We start from the raw sequence: 19,154 nt of genomic DNA, 5'->3' as shown, positions 1-19,154 counted from the left end.
TTCTTTTAAATTACTGTGATTTTTAACTCCCCTTGTATTGTTTTTTAACTGATACAAATCTCTTATAATTAATTTTTCAAACAAGGAGACTTGTGGGTGAGGGGGTGTTATAAATGTATTGTTTTTCTTTAAGTCTCTACTCACAATATTGCAAGTGCCATCTTTAAAATATATATGGCTAAATTTAGTTTTCTACTATATTTTTTAATGTCAATTACACTTAAATATACATTTAATATATTTAAATGGAAATTGCACTCATGGAAATATTTACAAAGGTCTTTCTCTACACCACATAGAATAGAATTAATATCCAATACTAAGACAGTTTGTTGGATGTGTAAATTGGATAGTAAAGCTGATTGGGAACATATATGTTTTGAATGTGATGTAATTAAACCATATTGGAAGGAAACTGATTTTTACAGGCTCTATTCTGTTTATCTTAACTAAATCATTGGCCCTTTTTAATACTCCAATCCCTGAATGTGTTACACGACTGAAATATCCAATTCTGTGGATTATACTGACAATTGCAAGGAAAGTAATAACAAGGAACTGGAAAAATGAATTCACTCCCTCCTTCAGCGAATTCTTGAATATCACTTCTGAAATTTGCCATATGGAACTAATTACAATAAAATCAAGATCTGCAAAATCACTTTCTCATACAACGCTTGGAAAGGACTAAGTGAACTTTTAAATAAACAATGATTCCTTTTCTTTGAATAATTGGAACTGTAATTTTTTTCTAATATTTATTAGTTAGACACCCTTGTAAATAGTTGTTTTAAATATTTGTTTTATGTGTTCTTTATAATAGTTTATGATTTAATGTTTGTTTTTTGTCTTTTACTGTTAAATATTTCTTTCCTAAATGAAATGTTATCTTCCATTTATTTTTTAAAAAAAGTTACTAAAAATAGATGAGAAAAATGTCATGCTAAAGCAAAATCTTTTACTCTATCAACTTGCTAAGTTTGTAAGAGCAATATTTAAAAATTGACCCTGTTCTTTGGCCTTTGTCCACCCATTATTTATGGCTTTGTTCATATTTCGTGATCTAAGAGGTTGAGCAATATGACTGTCTCTAATAGTGACAGCAGTATAAATTGTTTAGCAATAATTGCAGCATAGTAGTGCAGGTATTAATGTATTCCTGTGATTCTTCCTTTTATCACAGGTGATCATGATAGTGGTTCTGTGTCCCCTGCCCAACCTGATGTCAGTGTCTCATCCAACTCTGATGATGATGGTGGCCAATGTGAGGCTCAGCCAGGGTTTGCAGAGGCTGAATATGAGGCAGATGTTGACACTCAGTGATCCCCCCTCATTGTCCCTCTACACAGCCAATATGCACCACCAGTCCACTGAGGCCACAGATATTGGACAGGTGGAGGGTGAGAACATTAACCAGGGAAGTGTAGTTATCGCTGCTTCAGAGATTGTTGACTCTGGTTATAGCCAAACTACTGATGAGGTGCCACACAGTAGGCTCCATAGGGGTGCTTGGAGAAGACCTGCTGTCCCTCCTCCACCTGTTTCAGGTCTCCCTTCATGTGTAACACTATGTATGTTTAGGGCCATCATGGAGGCACAGGCACATTCAGAAAGGTGCTTCAGACAAATGCTCAGGGTTCTAGATGTGGCACAGTCTGACATCCATGACTGCTTCTATGGTGTTTTTGATTCCATGGATCATATAGGTAACACATTGGAGCAAGGTGTGTCTGTGCTGGAGAGTGGAGTATTTGTCATGGAATGTACATTGTCTGTGATGGAGCAACTGCTGTGAGGGGAACTTCGGCCTCATGGTTGTAGGTCGGCAACTACATCAGCTGTGAGCCAATGTGGCTGTGTCTGATCACACTCCTGTAGTGGCAGTACCTCCACTGCTCCATGAGAGAGTGTGCTGTCCACACCCAGACATGGCAGGCCATGGGGTCATGGCCCTGGGCATTCCCATGAAAGGAGGCTATCCAGCAGACATCACTCACCTGCAGATAGTAGCCTTGCATCTGACCTTGGGCCTGAAGTTGTCAGTGCAACTGCTGGCAGAGCCAGTTCTCATGGTTGAGGTTGACAAAGGTGAATTGTCAACTCTACCATGCATGACTCACATCTGTCCAACATGCAAACATGTAGAGCTAGCAATGAGCTTGGCTGTGTGCATTCAGATGCTCACACACCAATGTTACATTGAGGGCACCTACAGACAAACACACAACATTTTCATGGTCCATCTTGCCTACTTCACTTCCTTACTCACACACACTAACACACCTTTTTTGTCATCCCAAGCCTCCTGCACCCCACACAACACCCTGTACAACTGATGATAACTGTGCCATATCCCTGTTTTCTATCTTTTGGATTCAGAATTAATAAAGCTATGTGTCTGATGCACAGGGTGATATTTACATAAATGATGATTACATCTGCACATGTAGTGTTGAACTGATGATTGCAACTGTCAGTTATATTGTACTTGGCCAGTTAGACAGATGCTACCAGCAGCATTTCACTTCTTTACAGTGGATGGTCTTGTAAAGGCTGTGAGGTTAACAATTGAATTTTGTAGCATACAATGTGTAGTTTTCGCTGTAATTCTTTTTATTACAGAGTTATGGTGCACATCAGAAGTCACAGCATCAGATCCAGATATCAGGATTTTAAGCATGCACTGTAGTCAACTCTCACCAAAATAGTAATACAGTATAACAGTATTTCTGGCATGTACATTACCATAGCTTTACACAGGATACACAGGATGTTACTAGGCTCTTGACCTGATGATCCTCAAAAGCCGAGCTAGGAAATCACATTATAACATTTGATGCCAGATAACATGTATGGGCAAGATTTGTCTAGCAAGGACTACCCATGTCCCGGTGAGAAGCAGGGGCAATGTAGGGTAGAGCTTCACAGTTTCACATGAAGTCATCTAGGCTGTGATGAAAAAGAGTTATGGAGGTGCTCAACATGATATGGTTTTGAAGCCTATTTCAAGGGAGTTACAACCTAAGGGAGATATATCTGTCTGGCTGGCATGTCCTAGATATATCAGTTTACATTGATGGCCCTTTTACAGCTGATTGTAATCTCAGATGACATATGTAGGAGCATCAATTCAATCACAATTGAGTCAAAGGTAGCACTGTAAGGCATACATAAGTCACCTTGAAACAGTTGGTATCATGCTGAGTATAGTGACAGCTATAGCAGTCTGTCCATGTTAGACACATTTGACAGCCTGATATATATTACCTGTAAATCACTGAGGTATGTCAAGTTACTGCAGGTGTCTGTTACACTATGTAGCAAAATGAGCATTGTATTCAGGAGTAAGCCTGAGGAGGGATGACTATAGAGGAATTAGAACTGAATGTGATCCTGCTGCAATGCCTTTGCTCATCTGATGCAATATGTAGAAAACCTTCCACACCAAAGTAGACACATGTTGCAGTCTACTTGTGTTCCCAGGTCTGTCCATACATAATTGTTTATTAGGGCATTCAGGGTTATATCATAATAAGTAGAACATTGTCAATAAAGGAAATGATGATGCAATTATCTGATGGTCATTTAATAGCACACAGTTCTCATCAGGCATTGGTCTGTGTAAGCCCCTTTTGAATAGCACTCACATTGTTGCAGGTTACAATGATAACACCTCATTGTCCTTCAACTATAAACTTGGCTAGCTTCAGGCATTCTGCTTTGGTCTGGATTTCTAAGATATACATGGGGAACTTGACTGGACACAGCAGTGACACTTGTGGTAACCCATAAGTGGTGGTTCTGCTGCTGGAGATGAACTCTCCCACTTTATATGAGTGTTGTTTGTCTGTGATCCAGTTTGCAACTCACTGGACAACATAGCAGTTGATATTCACCTGGCTACCCTTCTCACTGAAGCGTGTATGTGGGATTGTGTGGAAAGCTTTAGCCAAGTCAAGATAGAAAGAAATCAATGCTGTGCACACATGCTATGTATGTGGTCTCATTACTGAATACCAACAGTTGTAGCACAACCTCCCCTTGAGGAGACCATGCTGGGACAGATGTAATGTTTGGATGTCAATTCTGTTCTTGTATCTGACATCCATGAAAATTCATTCCATTGTCTTACAGTTGAGGCTTGTGAAACATAAGGGACAATAAGAACATGTGTATGTTGCTGATCCATCCTTGTGTAGGGAGAAACTGGTCACTGGTTTCAAATATGTGTGGATATAGGCAGTACTCAGACTGTGATTGTAGAGTGTGCCTAGTGCATTAGTTTGCTGGTTAAGACCATTAGAAATGCATGCCAGAATTCTACCTGGTCCCATGAAGGCTGTGTTCCTAGTATTCTAGTGCTGGAGAAAGCAGTGATTACTGCTCTTTGCAGAGGGAAATTGGAGGTGATGTTGAAGACATGTGTTGTGGTAGGCTTGTTGGTGGGTGGGGGGATAATTGTTGTCCAAGCATGCCTGCTAGCTGGTTTTCAGTTTGCACTGATTCAGTGTGTGCAACACCATGCACAATTAATTCAGCACACATCTGAGTTATACCTTTGATGTTGCAGATTTAGCAGAGTAAAGCCTTATGGTTATTCTTGGCTATGGCTTTGACATGTTTCACACAGATGTTATGTGAGGCTTTTACAAGGTGTCATATTATTTTGTTTGGGCTGGGATTGTTAGTCTTCCAATTTGGGATTTAAACTTTTGTATTTGTAGACATCAGCCTAGTTCACTTACTGTACAATCAAGTAATGTCAGACATCCATCAGCATGGTTATGATTTTCTGAAGGATCTTTCTTTGATCCTATCAGGTATGTATGTGTCTATATATTTGTAGATATTTATACAGGGCATCAGGGTATACCTTACTGTAGTTGTCAATGTCCTATGTGGAAATTGGAGTATGGAAGATAATTATACCATACCTTAAGATGGTGAATTTACGTTGGAAGATGTATGCTCAGCTGACCTCTCATTTAATTCTGTACCTATTGCAAATTCTGGAAAAAAAAACTACTTTATGGTTGGATTGAAACTGTGAGGCCCTACCACGAGGGATTGCAATGGTTAATGCTATTTGTGAGGACTGTATCTAGAATATTACAAATACTTGTGGAGTGGTGCAGTCTTAGTTCCATGGCATATGTGTTATCAAAGACCAAGAATTGTTGTACATGTGAGTTTGGTCTCACATAAGTTTCACAATCAATGTAGTTAGAGTTGTAATCATCCCTTTGTAGGTTGTACTGTTCAACTTTAATTGCTACAAGAGGTTTCTTAGCCACAGTAAATTGGAGTTATATTAACTCCATAGACTTAAGTTTTTAACTCCTGTAGAGGCGGAATTATCCTCAGTGAGGAGAGATAATACACCCCACATAGTTCCCGCAGCTTCATATTGCATTCCGAATGTGTGGAAGGCATTGTAGCCTTGAAAGGCCGGGCTTCATACTGCAGTCTTGCACCAGATTCCTGTGACTGCACAGACATCCACCACTTCCACTGGGATAAATGCTGACAGAGGGGGCAGTTTCTGATTTTAACACCTACAGTTTATCAGCATGACCTTTACTTTGTCGGAGTTATATATTTTAACATAGCAAAATCTGCTTTTGTGATATTGCCTAATAAAGGCATTATGGTGGAAGCATATGCCTTAGACAGCAAACAAAATCCTAGTGTTGCTAGGCAAAGTCCATGTATTTCAAAGTAGCATGTTCTATCCACAATGACATATCACACTTACAGGAACTGGAGTCCCTTAGAATGACACCAGACACATAACCAATTTCAAAAGATCACTTGTTCTTTATGTTGTTGTATCATTCTAGGTGAGCTTATAGTGCTGGTCAAACACAGGGACGTGCATTACTGGGGCACATATTTAGAGAGCTCAATCATGCCTGTCTCCATATATTCCTTAGAAATACATCCAAAGTTGTGCATACCAACAACAGCTATGATGGATTAATAGTGGGACTTGTTGTGGAGAGACTTGCTTGCAGGTGTGATGTGATAAGTACTTGTGACACACAGCTGACCCTACATTTCTACTTGTTTAAGCTAGAGAATAGGGCAGGTAGGTGTACAATCAACTGTAAGGACAACCTTTGCAATAGATAACTATTGCTTTTGGCACTTCTTTGGTGAGACACTGGTGCTCTTTTTTATGTGTATTGTGTCCTTTGGTTTTACCATTAGGTGTACCATACTTGTGTTTTGGATATCTCTACGGTTTCTCTAGGTTGCTGGAGAGTACCTCCACCCATGATGGTACTTGATTGATATTGTAGTACAGGCCTGAGTCATTATCTGCACTGAGTCAATAAAGACATGTCAACTAGGGTAGCAGATGAAAGAGAGGGACACTAGCAGTTTAAAATGTTATGTGTGATCTCGGCATCTACATAGAGAATGAGAAAACAATGAATGTATGTGATTTGGTGCTATTTTTGGAAGATTAACATATGGGGTGTACAGTAGGAGGTCTATCCAAAGTGAGATATATACTTCTTTTGTGGAGAGATAAGATGTGGCATTAATGCTGTTTAGTTTATATTTGTCCGACTATGTTGAACTGCCAAAGGTATCCTCTGCTAGATTGCATTAGCTGATGGTAAGTGAAAATAATTTAATTATTTTTTCTGCATCTATAACTACAAAGAGTTAAGCTCTCTGCACACAAACAAGACCAGACAGCTAAGATAATGAAACACTGTTTCATAATATGTGTGTTGTTACCTGTTAATGTGAATTCTGTCAATAGTTCAGGACTTTTTCATGCCCTTGTTTCCATGTAGACTCCTGTACTTGGAAATTTTACGCATACACTACCAACACATACATGGAGTCTACATGATGTCATTAAAGCTTGTTGGATCACTCAATCATGTTGATTTGTTTTATTAGCATACATTTCAGCTACTTATGCTGAAATTTGCATTCCACAAAAGTTTCCATATTTGCATGTGAGTACACATGATTGCGTGTCACTATGTGGAGTTTTACTGAATCTAAAACTTGCTCTGCCTGTGTACTTTTGTCCAGGGTCAAGCAGTCAAATCTGTAAAAGGGTCTTTTATGAATCATCTCACCCATCCAATAATAAAATACAAATATTTTATTTTTATACACTATATTATATCCAAAAAATAGTCCAGTTAATGTCCATTCACTTATGGGATTGATAACACACTGATTATTGAATCTGTTGATTTCAGTACAAATTTCAAGAACGTAAAATTGCTTCACATGTGACTTAAATGATAGCTAAAGACAGAGGACAACATGAGATTCATTTTTATCATAGGACCATAGAATCATAGGAGGTTGCTAGGCTGATGACCCAGAGGTCATGTCAAGCCTAGCCGTTACATCCCAATGTAATACCATAGATACTCTAGTCAGTACCCAGGATTATATAATGTATTACTGCAGGTATGCTATGTAGTATAGTCCTGTAAATGTATTCCTGCTATTTTAACTGGCATGTCTTTAACTTTTGCAAAAAACACGTACACAGCTACTTACACATGAAATTTCTTGCCACTCTTGCTTTCTGCTTGGGAGATGTTAGCAATGTGGCTCATGTCTGTGCACTGCTTATCTACATGCAAACAAATTAACTATCTCGCAAATATGCTACTCACTGCCCTATGGAACTGTATATATAATGCTTTCTTATTGATGTTTTTTGTTCTTTTCCTTTGTATGACATAAAACTACATGTGGAAACATTGCAAATTCAGGGCACTTTCTAAGTATATGTCATACATCCACAGTACATACATGAGTTGTCCTCCCTCCAAGCAGTACAACCCTGGGTGCTCAGTATTTTTTACACACATTTATCAACCACACTACAAAGTGTAATATATAATGTTGTGCACTCCCTCGTGGGCAGGACCAGTTGGTGTTGCTGACAACCTTGCTCTGTTAAACTCAAACATCTAACTATTCTATAAGGAAACTTGTGTTTTTACACAGCTAGGCTTCTACACACCTACTGGTCTCATATGAACCTATGGTTCAATGTGCCTGTGCAGGCCTTGCAAGCTCTTGCTCCCCACATGACCTGCTCATTTCATCTACCATAAGTTCACCTTCAACCATGTAAAAGGCAGACTTGTGCTATAGTGCTTGTGTAAAATACTGAGTTCTGTAGTCTGTGTACTTAGGCAGGGGTTCTATTTTCACTACAGTCAAGTGTGTGTGTGTGTGTGTGTGTGTATGTGTGTGTGTGTGTGTGTGTGTCTGCCTGTGTGTGTCTGTGTCCAGACAGCCAGAATAGCAAGTGTGTATCTTGCAGTTACTGCCCAAGTCCCATAAATTGACAGAATTTTGATAATTGCACCTGCCTACACATCCATTTCAGGCAGGCCTCCAACTTTCTTCTCTGCAACATGTACTGCTGATGTCATCCACTATAAGTTGACCTGCAGCACTGTAAAGGTGAGACTTGTGCTGTGGCATTTGTGTAAAGTACTGTGCTGTAGAGTCTGCATAATTAGATAGGTAGGGGTGCTGTTCTCACTGCAGTCAACTGTGTGTGTGAGTATCTCTACTCAGGAGTGTAAACATGCTATACTTCAGTTACCTCTCCAATGGTATTGCATTTCAGAATTTTGATACCTGCACCTGCATATAGATCCATTTCAAGCAGACCTCTCACCTTCTTCTCTGTAATATGCACTGCAAATGTTCTCTACTATAAGTTGACCTGCAGCAATTTAAATGTCAGACTTGTGCCTGGCAGTTGTATAGAGTATTGTGTTCTAGAGGCTGTATACTTAGATAGGTAGAGGCTACAGTTACTGCTCCAATGGCATGGCTTGCTAGTATTTTGATACATGTACCTGCTTACACATCCATTTCAGGCAGGCCTCCCACCTTCTTCTCTCCAATATGCACTGCTGATGTCATCCTCTATAAGTTGACCTGCAGCAATGTAACTATCAGACTTGTGCCATGGTGATTGCATAGAGTACTGTCTACTAGAGTCTGTGTACCTAGAAAGGTATGGATTCTGTTCTCACTGCAGTCAACTGGATGTATCACTACTAAGCAGAGTAGATGTGCTATCTTACAGTTACCTCTCTAATGGCATGACTTGTCAGTATATTGATACCTGCACCTGCTTACACATTCATTTCATGCAGCCTTCCCAACCTTTTGTCTCCCACATGGCCTGCTGATGTCATCCACTATACGTTGACCTGGAGATGTATAAAAGTCATTTTTATGCTATGCCGCTTGTGTAAAGTACTGTCTCCAGTAGTTTCTGTACTTAGGTAAGTAGGGGTTCTATTCTCACTGTAGTCATGTGTGTGTGTGTGTGTGTGTGTGTGTGTGTGTGTGTGTGTGTGTGTGTGTGTGTGTGTGTGTGTGTGTGTCTGTGTGTGTCTGTGGGTGTGTGTCTGTGTGTGTATGCTGTTACTTGACATTGCAGAGAACCTTTTACACCAGCATGTGGGATACTGTTGTCACCATATACTTAACAGAACATGCTGATGAGATCAGCTATATTGGATTATTGCATATGCAGCCATTGCACCAGGGCAGGATCAGACACTTCACTGGAATCCAGGCAGATGTCATCTTAGGTTCATAGAAGGTTACTAGGCTATTGGCTCTAGGGCCTTTATAAGCCTAGCTATGTTATACCATTGTTCCCTTATTGACCAAGTTGTATGGTCTATATTTGTATCACAAGTCTATGATCAGCACAGAGTGCCCTTATCCAAGAGGTACATGGGTGCCACACACATGGTAAATTTAAAGTCTCCCATCCAATTGTGTAAGGTATGCTTAAATATGGTCATTGAGGAATTTTGTTTTGCATGAATAGGAAGTTTATTCCAGAAGATTGGCAATCTTTGCGAGACATATCTGTCTTTTCAGCATGTCCTGTTAATGTCTCAGGCTACAGTAAGATCTCAGACTGAGTGAATCTTGTCCCATGTGACTTGTGGATAGGCAGCATTTCCATTATGGCAGGGATTCAGACTGCTCTGTTGCCCAGGTACAAGTGGTCTCTCAGCAGCCTATAAGATACAGAGTACAGTGATGGGGCCTTCAGTCTGTCAGGAGGTCATGTGTTGCAGGCCCTGAATTTTTTTGGTGAGAATCCTCTGAGATCTGTCCAGCTGCAGATGTCTGGTGAGGTACATACAGAAGGGAGCATTGTACTGTATAGTGGTATGATGAGGGATGGGTACAGGGGAGTTATAACATCCTTAGCTCTGGATGTGATGCCCTTACTTATAACATGTGCAACTTAGAAGGCCTTCCTTACCATTGTGGAGACATGATTATCGAAGTTAAGGTTGCTATCAACCTGTGTTTCCAAATCTCTTGTCACAGGGTTTGAGCTAAGGGGGACACTGTTAATATTGGAATTTGCATGGACTTCCCCTTTGCTGAAAGGGATGATAATGCATTATTTTGCATTTATTTTGAGTCTGTGGCTTTGGCACCAATCATTTGTCTGTGTAAGCCCTTTTTGTAGTATGCCAACATCATTAGGGGATTCAATGAGTGCACCCAGTTTGCAGCCATTGGTGAGCATGGTAAACCTCAGACGATTTATTTTCTCCTGAACTTCTGAGAAATACATTCTGAATAGTGGATGGCCCAGCACAGATCCTTGTGGTACAACAGTGGTAACTGGTCTGCTGCTAGAGGTAGACTCTCCAACTTTGACTGTATGTATTTGTTGGTGATCCAGTTGACTAACCATTATGTGACATGTGGGTTAAATTCCAGCTGTGTGAGTTTCTCAATGATGCCTGAGTGGGGGATTGTGTAAGAAAGCTTGTCTAAGTCAAGATAGGCTGTATGTAGTGTTTTGATTTCATCCAGGACTTTGATGACATTCTTGAAGAAGTCCACCAGTTTTAATAAGCATGATCAGGTCTATATTAGAACATCTAAGTTTCAAAACTTCGAATGTTCTAATATCAACCCCTATTCAGCGAAAGCTGAAAACATCGAACATACAGAACAGCAAATTTTTTCCTAGGAAAACAATTTGCTGTTCAAAAACACATACACACAACACAAGCAGACCAAACAAACAGCAATCCACACACATACACCTAAAATCTTACACCTAACCCTACACTAAACTATACACGTACCACTAACTATCCTCTTACCTTAACCCAAACCCAAACCGTAAGGTCCATCACTATCGCACACTCACCTCACCCGTGCCCGAACCCTAACTTACCTACCCCGCCCTAACCCTCACGTCCACACAATCGCACACTTACTTGGCCTGTGCCCTAACTAACCTAACCCACTCTAACCCTCACGTCCACACAATCGCACACATACCTAACCCACGCCCTAAGCCTAACTCACCTAACCCACCCTAACCCTCATGTCCACACAATCGCACACATACCTAACCCACACCCTAACCCTAACTAACCTAACCCACACTCAATCGCATACTTACCTGAACCTGACCCGTAACTTTCCACCACAGAGCTGAAAATACCAAAGCAACAGAAATGGACAACAGAATTCTTTCCCCTAGGAAAAAATCTGTTTTCTGTTGCTTCAATATTTTCAGCTTTCGCTGAATAGGGGTCAACATTAGAACATTTGATGTTTTGAAACTTCGATGTTCTAATATAGACCCGCATGATCTACCCTTAACAAAGCCAAATTGTGTTGGGTAAAGAGTTTGAAGATCACTTATATCTTTGATGATAAAGTCCATGATGATGCTCTCCATGGTCTTGCAGATAAGTCTGGTTAGGGTTATGGGTCTTCAGTTCCCAGAGTCGATTGATGGATCCCTTTTGTGCAATGGAAATACTGTTCCACTCTGCTTGGATAAAGCCAACACTTACACTTGTGGTTGGAAAGACTAACAACCGGTTCTTCTAGGACCTGTTTCAGACCATTTAGAATGCAGCATGGGATGTTTTCCAGTCCCACAGAGACTGTGTTTGTGGCTATGGAGAGTGCAGTTATGACCTGATCTTTGGAGATACCGAGGTAAAATACTGGTGACATGTATGCCTTTGGGTATGTCTGGTAGGGATGGAAGGGTGAAGTTTGCCCCAAATCTGTCTGGTAGCAGGTTGGTGATGTCGTTAGGGTCAGTATGAGTGGCAACATCCACTATTAGTTTGGCACAAAGCTAGCCCTTCCCTTTCAGATTTTTGACATAGCTAAAGAATGCCTCCTGATTGTCTTTAGCTAGGGATGCTACTTAAGCTTCCTAGTTGGCATTACAGGACTTTACAAGATAGCTAATTTGCTTGTTCAAGCTGTGGAGGGTGTCTTTCCTCTGCTGAGTCATTTTCCTCTTATTCTTAGAAATTAGTTTCCTCCAATTGTTGCATAACCTATTTATGCTTGATTCCCTCTAGGGTGGCTTGTTTTTTTCTTTAAGTCCTTGTTTTGATCAATTCAGGTTCAGACAAGTGTATACATTTTATAGGTGTTTATACAGGCTATTTGTGTACACCTCCGTATAGCAGTCATTGTTGACAGTGGTAGCAGGGGGTTTGGAACTATTTATGGCATCTCTTAGGAGGCTATAGTTTGCTTTGGAGAACATTTTCATCCTTTCTGCTCTTGGGGGGGTCAGGTATGATCATTAATTTGAACAAGACTGAATTCTGATCCAACCTCATTAGGGAGGGCAACACAGATGGGGTAGTACAGAGACTCCCTATACTGGTGAGAACTAATTCTAGGATATTCAAGCCCCTTGTGAGGGTGTAGACTATCTGTTACACAGGATTTGTATTAACAAAGTCCAGGAACCTTAGGGCGAGTGTGCTTGTGATCATATATGACTCCCAATTGATGGAAGGATAGTTGAAATCACATATCACCAAGGTGTTTGGCTGTATAGTGAGTGACTCAAGTAGGTTAAAGTAGGGAGTGGTTCTCGTGGTTCATGGTGAGAGACTTATAGCTAACAATGATAAGGAAGGGGGTTTACCTACAGTTAGTTGGACTTGGGGAAGAGCTACGGAGTCATATTGTTTGAGGAGTCTTGAAGTGTATTTGTCTTTAATGAAGATTTATAGACCTCCGCCTTTGTTTTTTTCATGCTTGTTTTTGGTCAGAACATGTGGAAGGCATTGGCTGGGGGGGGTCTCTCTGCGGCCTTGAATCATGTCTCTGTGAATGCACAGACATGGGCATCTTCCAAGGTAAGCAGTGCTTCCAGTGAGAGCAGTTTCTGATTTATACACTTTGCATTAAGCAGCATAACCTTGAATTTGTCTTTAATGGATTTTTTTTTTACATCAGGAATTTAGTTGTTCTGACATTGGCTAAAAAAGGCACTATGGGGGAGGCAAGTACCTTTGCCAGTAACTGAAATCTAAGAGGTGTTAGGTAAAGACCATCTCTGGCAAAGCATCATGGTCTGTCAACCATATCTTCCCAGGCTGGCAGATACAGGATCCTCCTGGATTGACAACATAAGCTAAGCCAATTGTTGAAGTCAATCATGTTTTGTTTATACTGAGGCATCATCTTTAGTGAAAGTGGAATGCTGTTAGGGCTAGAGACATACCTGCCTGGGACAGATAATCTGAGAGCTCAGTCATGTCTCTCTTCATATAGTACAGTGAGGTACATCTCTAGTCATTTACTCCAACATGGGCTATGACAGTCATAACAGTACTTGATGTTGAGAGACTTGAGTGCATGCGTGATCTGATGTATTCTGGCACCTAACAAACAGCTAACTATAACTTTCTCCTTGTCCAGCCTGGTGAGTAGGACATCTGTGTGTATCACTATGGAGTCACTTATGACCAAGCCATTTGATTTTGAGATGTTTTGCTTTAGGACCTTATTGGCTGAGACACTGTTGTGTGTATTATTATGTGTAGTGGATTCTGTTGAGCCTGCAGTGTGTACAGTAGGTTTGCGCTTGGGACGTCTCTGATTTGTAGGTATGCTTCAAGCAAGAACCTCCACATATGTGAGTTTATGTGTTTTGAGCTTGTTATGCGCAAGAGGTGAAGTGTATGTGCTGACAACATGTTTGATATCTGGTTTGTTGTTATGGAGAGAATTGATTCCAAATTGATAGTATAGCTACAGCTTTCACGTGTTGTATTAGTTTGTTTTATTAGTAACTTTTTGACAGTATACATGAGGCAATTGCTACATTGCCTCAGGATGTCCATGTCAATCAGGCTGCCTGGAGAAATAGTGGCAAACTGTCCATCCATTATGGAAGGTATATACTGTATTAACTAATGGGGAATGGGCTAGATGGATCAGGTTTTGCTATAAGACTAAAAAAAGCATCTATTCTGTGGAGGGCTAGGGATAGAAAGATGTGCCAGTGATTCACAATGCACAACTGAGTTGCTCCCAGGTCAGCAGGGCAATCTCTGAGCAGCTCCAGTAAACTGAGTGCAAACCTGGACAAGCATGATACTGGAATACAAGCAAAGTTAAATGATTTTTAAAAAGTAAACAAAGGGAAAGACCAAGACTGAGCCTTATTCCAGGAATCCCCAACGCAGATGGGTCCTTGGCTGCACACTTCTTCCACAAAGATGCAGGGGGGAATTCTTAATGTAATGTGGCTGGTTTTAGTGCTCAAATGATACCAAACCATCTATATTCAGTAAGCCTGAACTTAGCCTATGTTTTAAAATGCAGAAGTATTACAAATTCAAAGTGCAGAAAATTGCAATCATAACAGCACTGGAGCCCAAGTGCTTAAACCATAACAAAGCCATTTAGAACAACAGGCTCGATTAGCATTCAAGCGGCAATTCCCAGCTCAGAAAGGCAGAGGCTACCATCTCCTCCCAAATGGGAGTAGACTACAAACTTTCTTAACTCACTGTAAGACAACTGGCCTGAAGCTCAAGTGCTTAAGCCAAATATAAGAGGCTTAGAATAGCAGTTACAATTTAATGTGACACATGACAGATGATAGTGACATGTCTTTTAATCTACCGACGTACATCATGTCATGGTTAGTAGACCCGGTGTTATCTTGATAAGAAAGCCCTATGGTATGTCCAGCTGCTGTATGTGTCTGTTGAGGTTCATGCAAAAGAGAGCATTATACTGTATTACTGTTCTGATGAGTTTGACTACAGTGTTGTCATACAATCCTGAGTTATGGATGTGTCTTATGATGTGTACCATAGTATGTACTAGAAAACATTAAAGAAAAAAGTTCAAAAGTAATGAGACACATTGCACTTCCTGACTTCACAACCCTTACAAGAGAATTCACTAGAAAATTATGACATAATGATTCTATCCACTGTATAATTTGGCAAGGTAAATATAAGTGACAGGTACAATTATCAGTTCAACAACAAAAATGCAGATATACTATGCACTAATGTAGTTATGCACTCTGTATATCAGACACAAAAGCTTTTGTATCCCTGAATCCAAAAGAGAGAAAACAGGGTTATAGCACAGTTATCATCACTTGCACAGGGTGTTGTGTGTGTGGGTGAGGGCAGGAAGCCTAGGCTGACACAAATGGCTGGTGACTGTGTGTGAGTAAGGAAGGGAAGCAGGCAGGCTAAATCATGTAACTGTTGTCTGTGTGTCTATAGGGGTCCTGCATGTGAAAGTGGTGTGTTTGAGTCTGCATGAATACAGCCAAGCTCAGTGCTAGCTCCACATCTTACTATGGTGGACAAGTGTGAGCCATGCATGGTACATGTGGCAGTTCATCATTGTCACCCTCAACCATGAGAATTGGCACTTCCAGGAGTTACTACCTGAACATGACTGATGTCTGCTGAGCATGCTTCCTTCACAGGAATGCTCAAGACCATATCCCCATGGCCTGCCATGTCTGGATGTGGACAGCACACTCACAAATGGACCAGAGGAAGTACTGCCACTACAGGAGTGTGATCTGGCACAGCCATGTTGGCTATCAGCAGATGTTGTGGCTGACATATGCCCATGAGGATGCCATTCCCTTCCAAGCAGATGTTCCATCACAGACACTGCTCATTCCATGACAGACACCCTTTGGTCATCACAGACACTCCTCGTTCCAATGTGTCATTCATCTCATCCAGTGAATTAATGACACAGTGAAGGCAGTCACACGTCAGACTGTGCCATATCCACAACCCTGAGAATTTGTCTGAAGTACCTTTCTGAATGTGCCTGTGCCTCCATGATGACCCTAAACATACATTGAGTGACATGGGAAGAGACTCCTGCACCAGGTAGAGGAGAGACAGAAAGCCCCCTCCACGCACCCCTAGCAACCATCCTGCATAGCACTTCGCCAACAGTTTGGTTATGGCCAGACTCAACAGGCAGTGAAACCATACATAATAGCCACAATTCCCTGCTCAATGTCCTCACCCTACACCTGTCCAATATCTTTGGGCTCAGTGGGCAGGGTAGGTATAGGCCTACTGGCTGTGTCTGGGGAAATTTAAGGGTGGAGCTGCATGTCACCCTCTGTGTCAGATTCAACCTCTACACCCCCTGATTGTGCCTCAAGTTTCACCACCCACCATCATCATCATTGTCTGATGAAGCACTGACATCAGGTGGTACAGGGCCACACTCCCACCATCATGATTATCTGTAATAAAGAGGGATAAACACAGGCATGCATTAATACCTGCACTACTATGGTGCAATATATGCTAAACAATTAACAGTGCTGCAGCTATTACAAACAGCACAACAATACACACAAAAGGCCAAAAAGGACACATTATGATACTTATTAAGTTGATCTGCAATTGTTTGTGTCTTTCGGCTTTTCCCGGTTAGGGGTCACCACAGCGGAACTCCGGTCCGCTAATGATTGGCAGTTGATTTTTACGTACCGGCTTGCCAGGCCTGACACACAACCTTCAATGAAGGTGCATCCATTCACGCATGTCTCCATGCAGAAGATGCTCTAGCTGAGAATCGAACCGGACAGCGTCTTACTGTGAGGCGACAACGCTACCGCAGCACCACTGATCTGAAATGCTGAAATAAATTTATTTGGCTTACCATCTGCAAGAGGCATATGTTGCTGTATTCCTGACAGTCCTGAAATAAGTTAAACAAGAGGTAATGGCAACATCATCAGATTTAACAGTAAGATAGGGGGTACTACGTGTACTCCTGTATATCTGCATTAAGTGTACTTTCAACAAGAATGTGGCTGACAACTCCAAAATGAGGTTATCACTGTACCAATCATCAATTCCCCACAAAAAAGACATGTGACACAGAAGTAACTTTTATTTTAATTGTTTTACTATACAACAGTATTCAACTGGTCACATAACAAACCTACCTGGAAGATCCTCCTGGGACTCAGAAGGAGTGGCGTCTATGTCAATGACATGTTGTGGTCCACCCGGCTGTGAGTTGTCCTGTTGGAGGATATTTACCAGCAATTCCTCGTTTGGGGTGAGAGGTGTTTCTGCAGAAGACCCACCCCCCAGTTACCCTCTGATCTCAAGCAAGCCTCTGTGCAGACATAATCATGTTATTTGCCCTGTGGTACACCTGCTTGTATGTCCAGCTATGGCTGTCCACAGAATTTATGTTAGCAACAATCTGCTGCCATACTTTGCCTTTTTGACATATTGGATGACCCCTTCCCAAAAGAAATGTCCCATGTTGATGGAGCGCATCAACGATATTTTTCAGCTTCACTGAAGAGGAGGTCTCTCCCTCAATGACATCTTGTGTCCTAAAAGACAGCAGAATGATAATACAAATAAGTATCACATAACTACAAAGTAACTCTTACCAGATAAAACAGTAAAGATAGGCAGTCAGTAGTACCCACTGGAAATACATGAAACAGTCTACAAATGTGAAATATTAATGGCAGGCAGGTTGCAAAAGAACAACAGTAGCCAGAACAACATATCCTTGTATGTGCCATAGCAGCAACTCAACTGTGCTCCCCTCCAAAACAACAGTTCATTCTAGTTTTTGACATAACAGTAGCTTTTCTTTGCTCCCCCCACCCAAAAGTACAGGCACCTGAACCATTTTGCTAATAAAACACATTTGAAATGTTATATGTGCTTTCAAATGACCTGTCCCTGAAACATTTGTAGATATTTATCACACAGCTTTCTATTTTCATGTATTATACCTCTAAAATGGTTTGAAAATATGACCATGCATCTGTGCACTTCTAATTAATGCATGCAGATAACAGTGTAAAAGGCATTGATTCACATTATTCATTAATATATCTCAGCATATGCATTATGCAGGTAACAGTACAGGATCATACCTCCTGGAGTTCAATACTCCTCTGTAAAGATATCTTTGGAAATATTTTTTAAGTCCTGAAAACATGTAGCAGGTGTCCTCACCATCAATTTGGATAACTTTTTATAATGGATTAGTTTATTAATGTATTTCACCTCTCTTGGCCTCTATTTCAGAGAAGCCATCTGAATTGCATGTTATTCAACCAATTTGGTGGAGCTGTTCAACAAGTTATAAAGCAACCATGCAGACTCCATGCTGTTTTTTCCTGTGGAATTCAAAAGTAGTAGAGTACAGACACAAAAAGTCTAGACAGACAGAATGTTAGGAGCTGCTGCTGCTGCTCAACTCCACTTGTATATGCTAAAGGCTGCAGGCAATGCTGATGCCAATAGGCCTAGACTAAAACAGAGAAGAGTTTTTAGGCCACATTTAACTTATCACAGCATACATGTCATGGACATTGTAGAATGTTACAGGGTGGACAGAGATACAATACAGGAACTCTGTGACCTCTGCCAGCCTCAACTGAGTGCCAGAGCCTTTACTTCCCCATGTATTATCTTTGTACTGCTTTCCTCACAGCCAGCCCTGAAGTAACACTGTGGTAACTGTTGCATTTGCAAGGTAAGTCCTGAATGTGTACTGTATTGTATAATAATATTATGACATGTCCTTGTATTTCATCACTTTGTACAGTAAACAACTACAAGGTGGGAGATTTGTACAGAAATTAATGTAACATGTGACAGCAGAGAGTAATTTGACTTATATGTGTCCATTAGCAAGTAGTAGGCCTCAGGCCTCAAAGATTCAGACATTGATACCTCCACAAAGTACTGATGATCACTGCATGCCCTCAGTTTAGCACCACACATTTGTAATGGAAAATCATAACAGAGAGAAGTTAGAAAGTAATT

Source organism: Protopterus annectens, chromosome 4.part0 (assembly GCF_019279795.1).
Source record: "Protopterus annectens isolate FY-2018-M chromosome 4.part0, PAN1.0, whole genome shotgun sequence".
Classification (NCBI taxonomy): domain Eukaryota; kingdom Metazoa; phylum Chordata; order Ceratodontiformes; family Protopteridae; genus Protopterus; species Protopterus annectens.
This window is presented reverse-complemented; position numbering follows the sequence as displayed.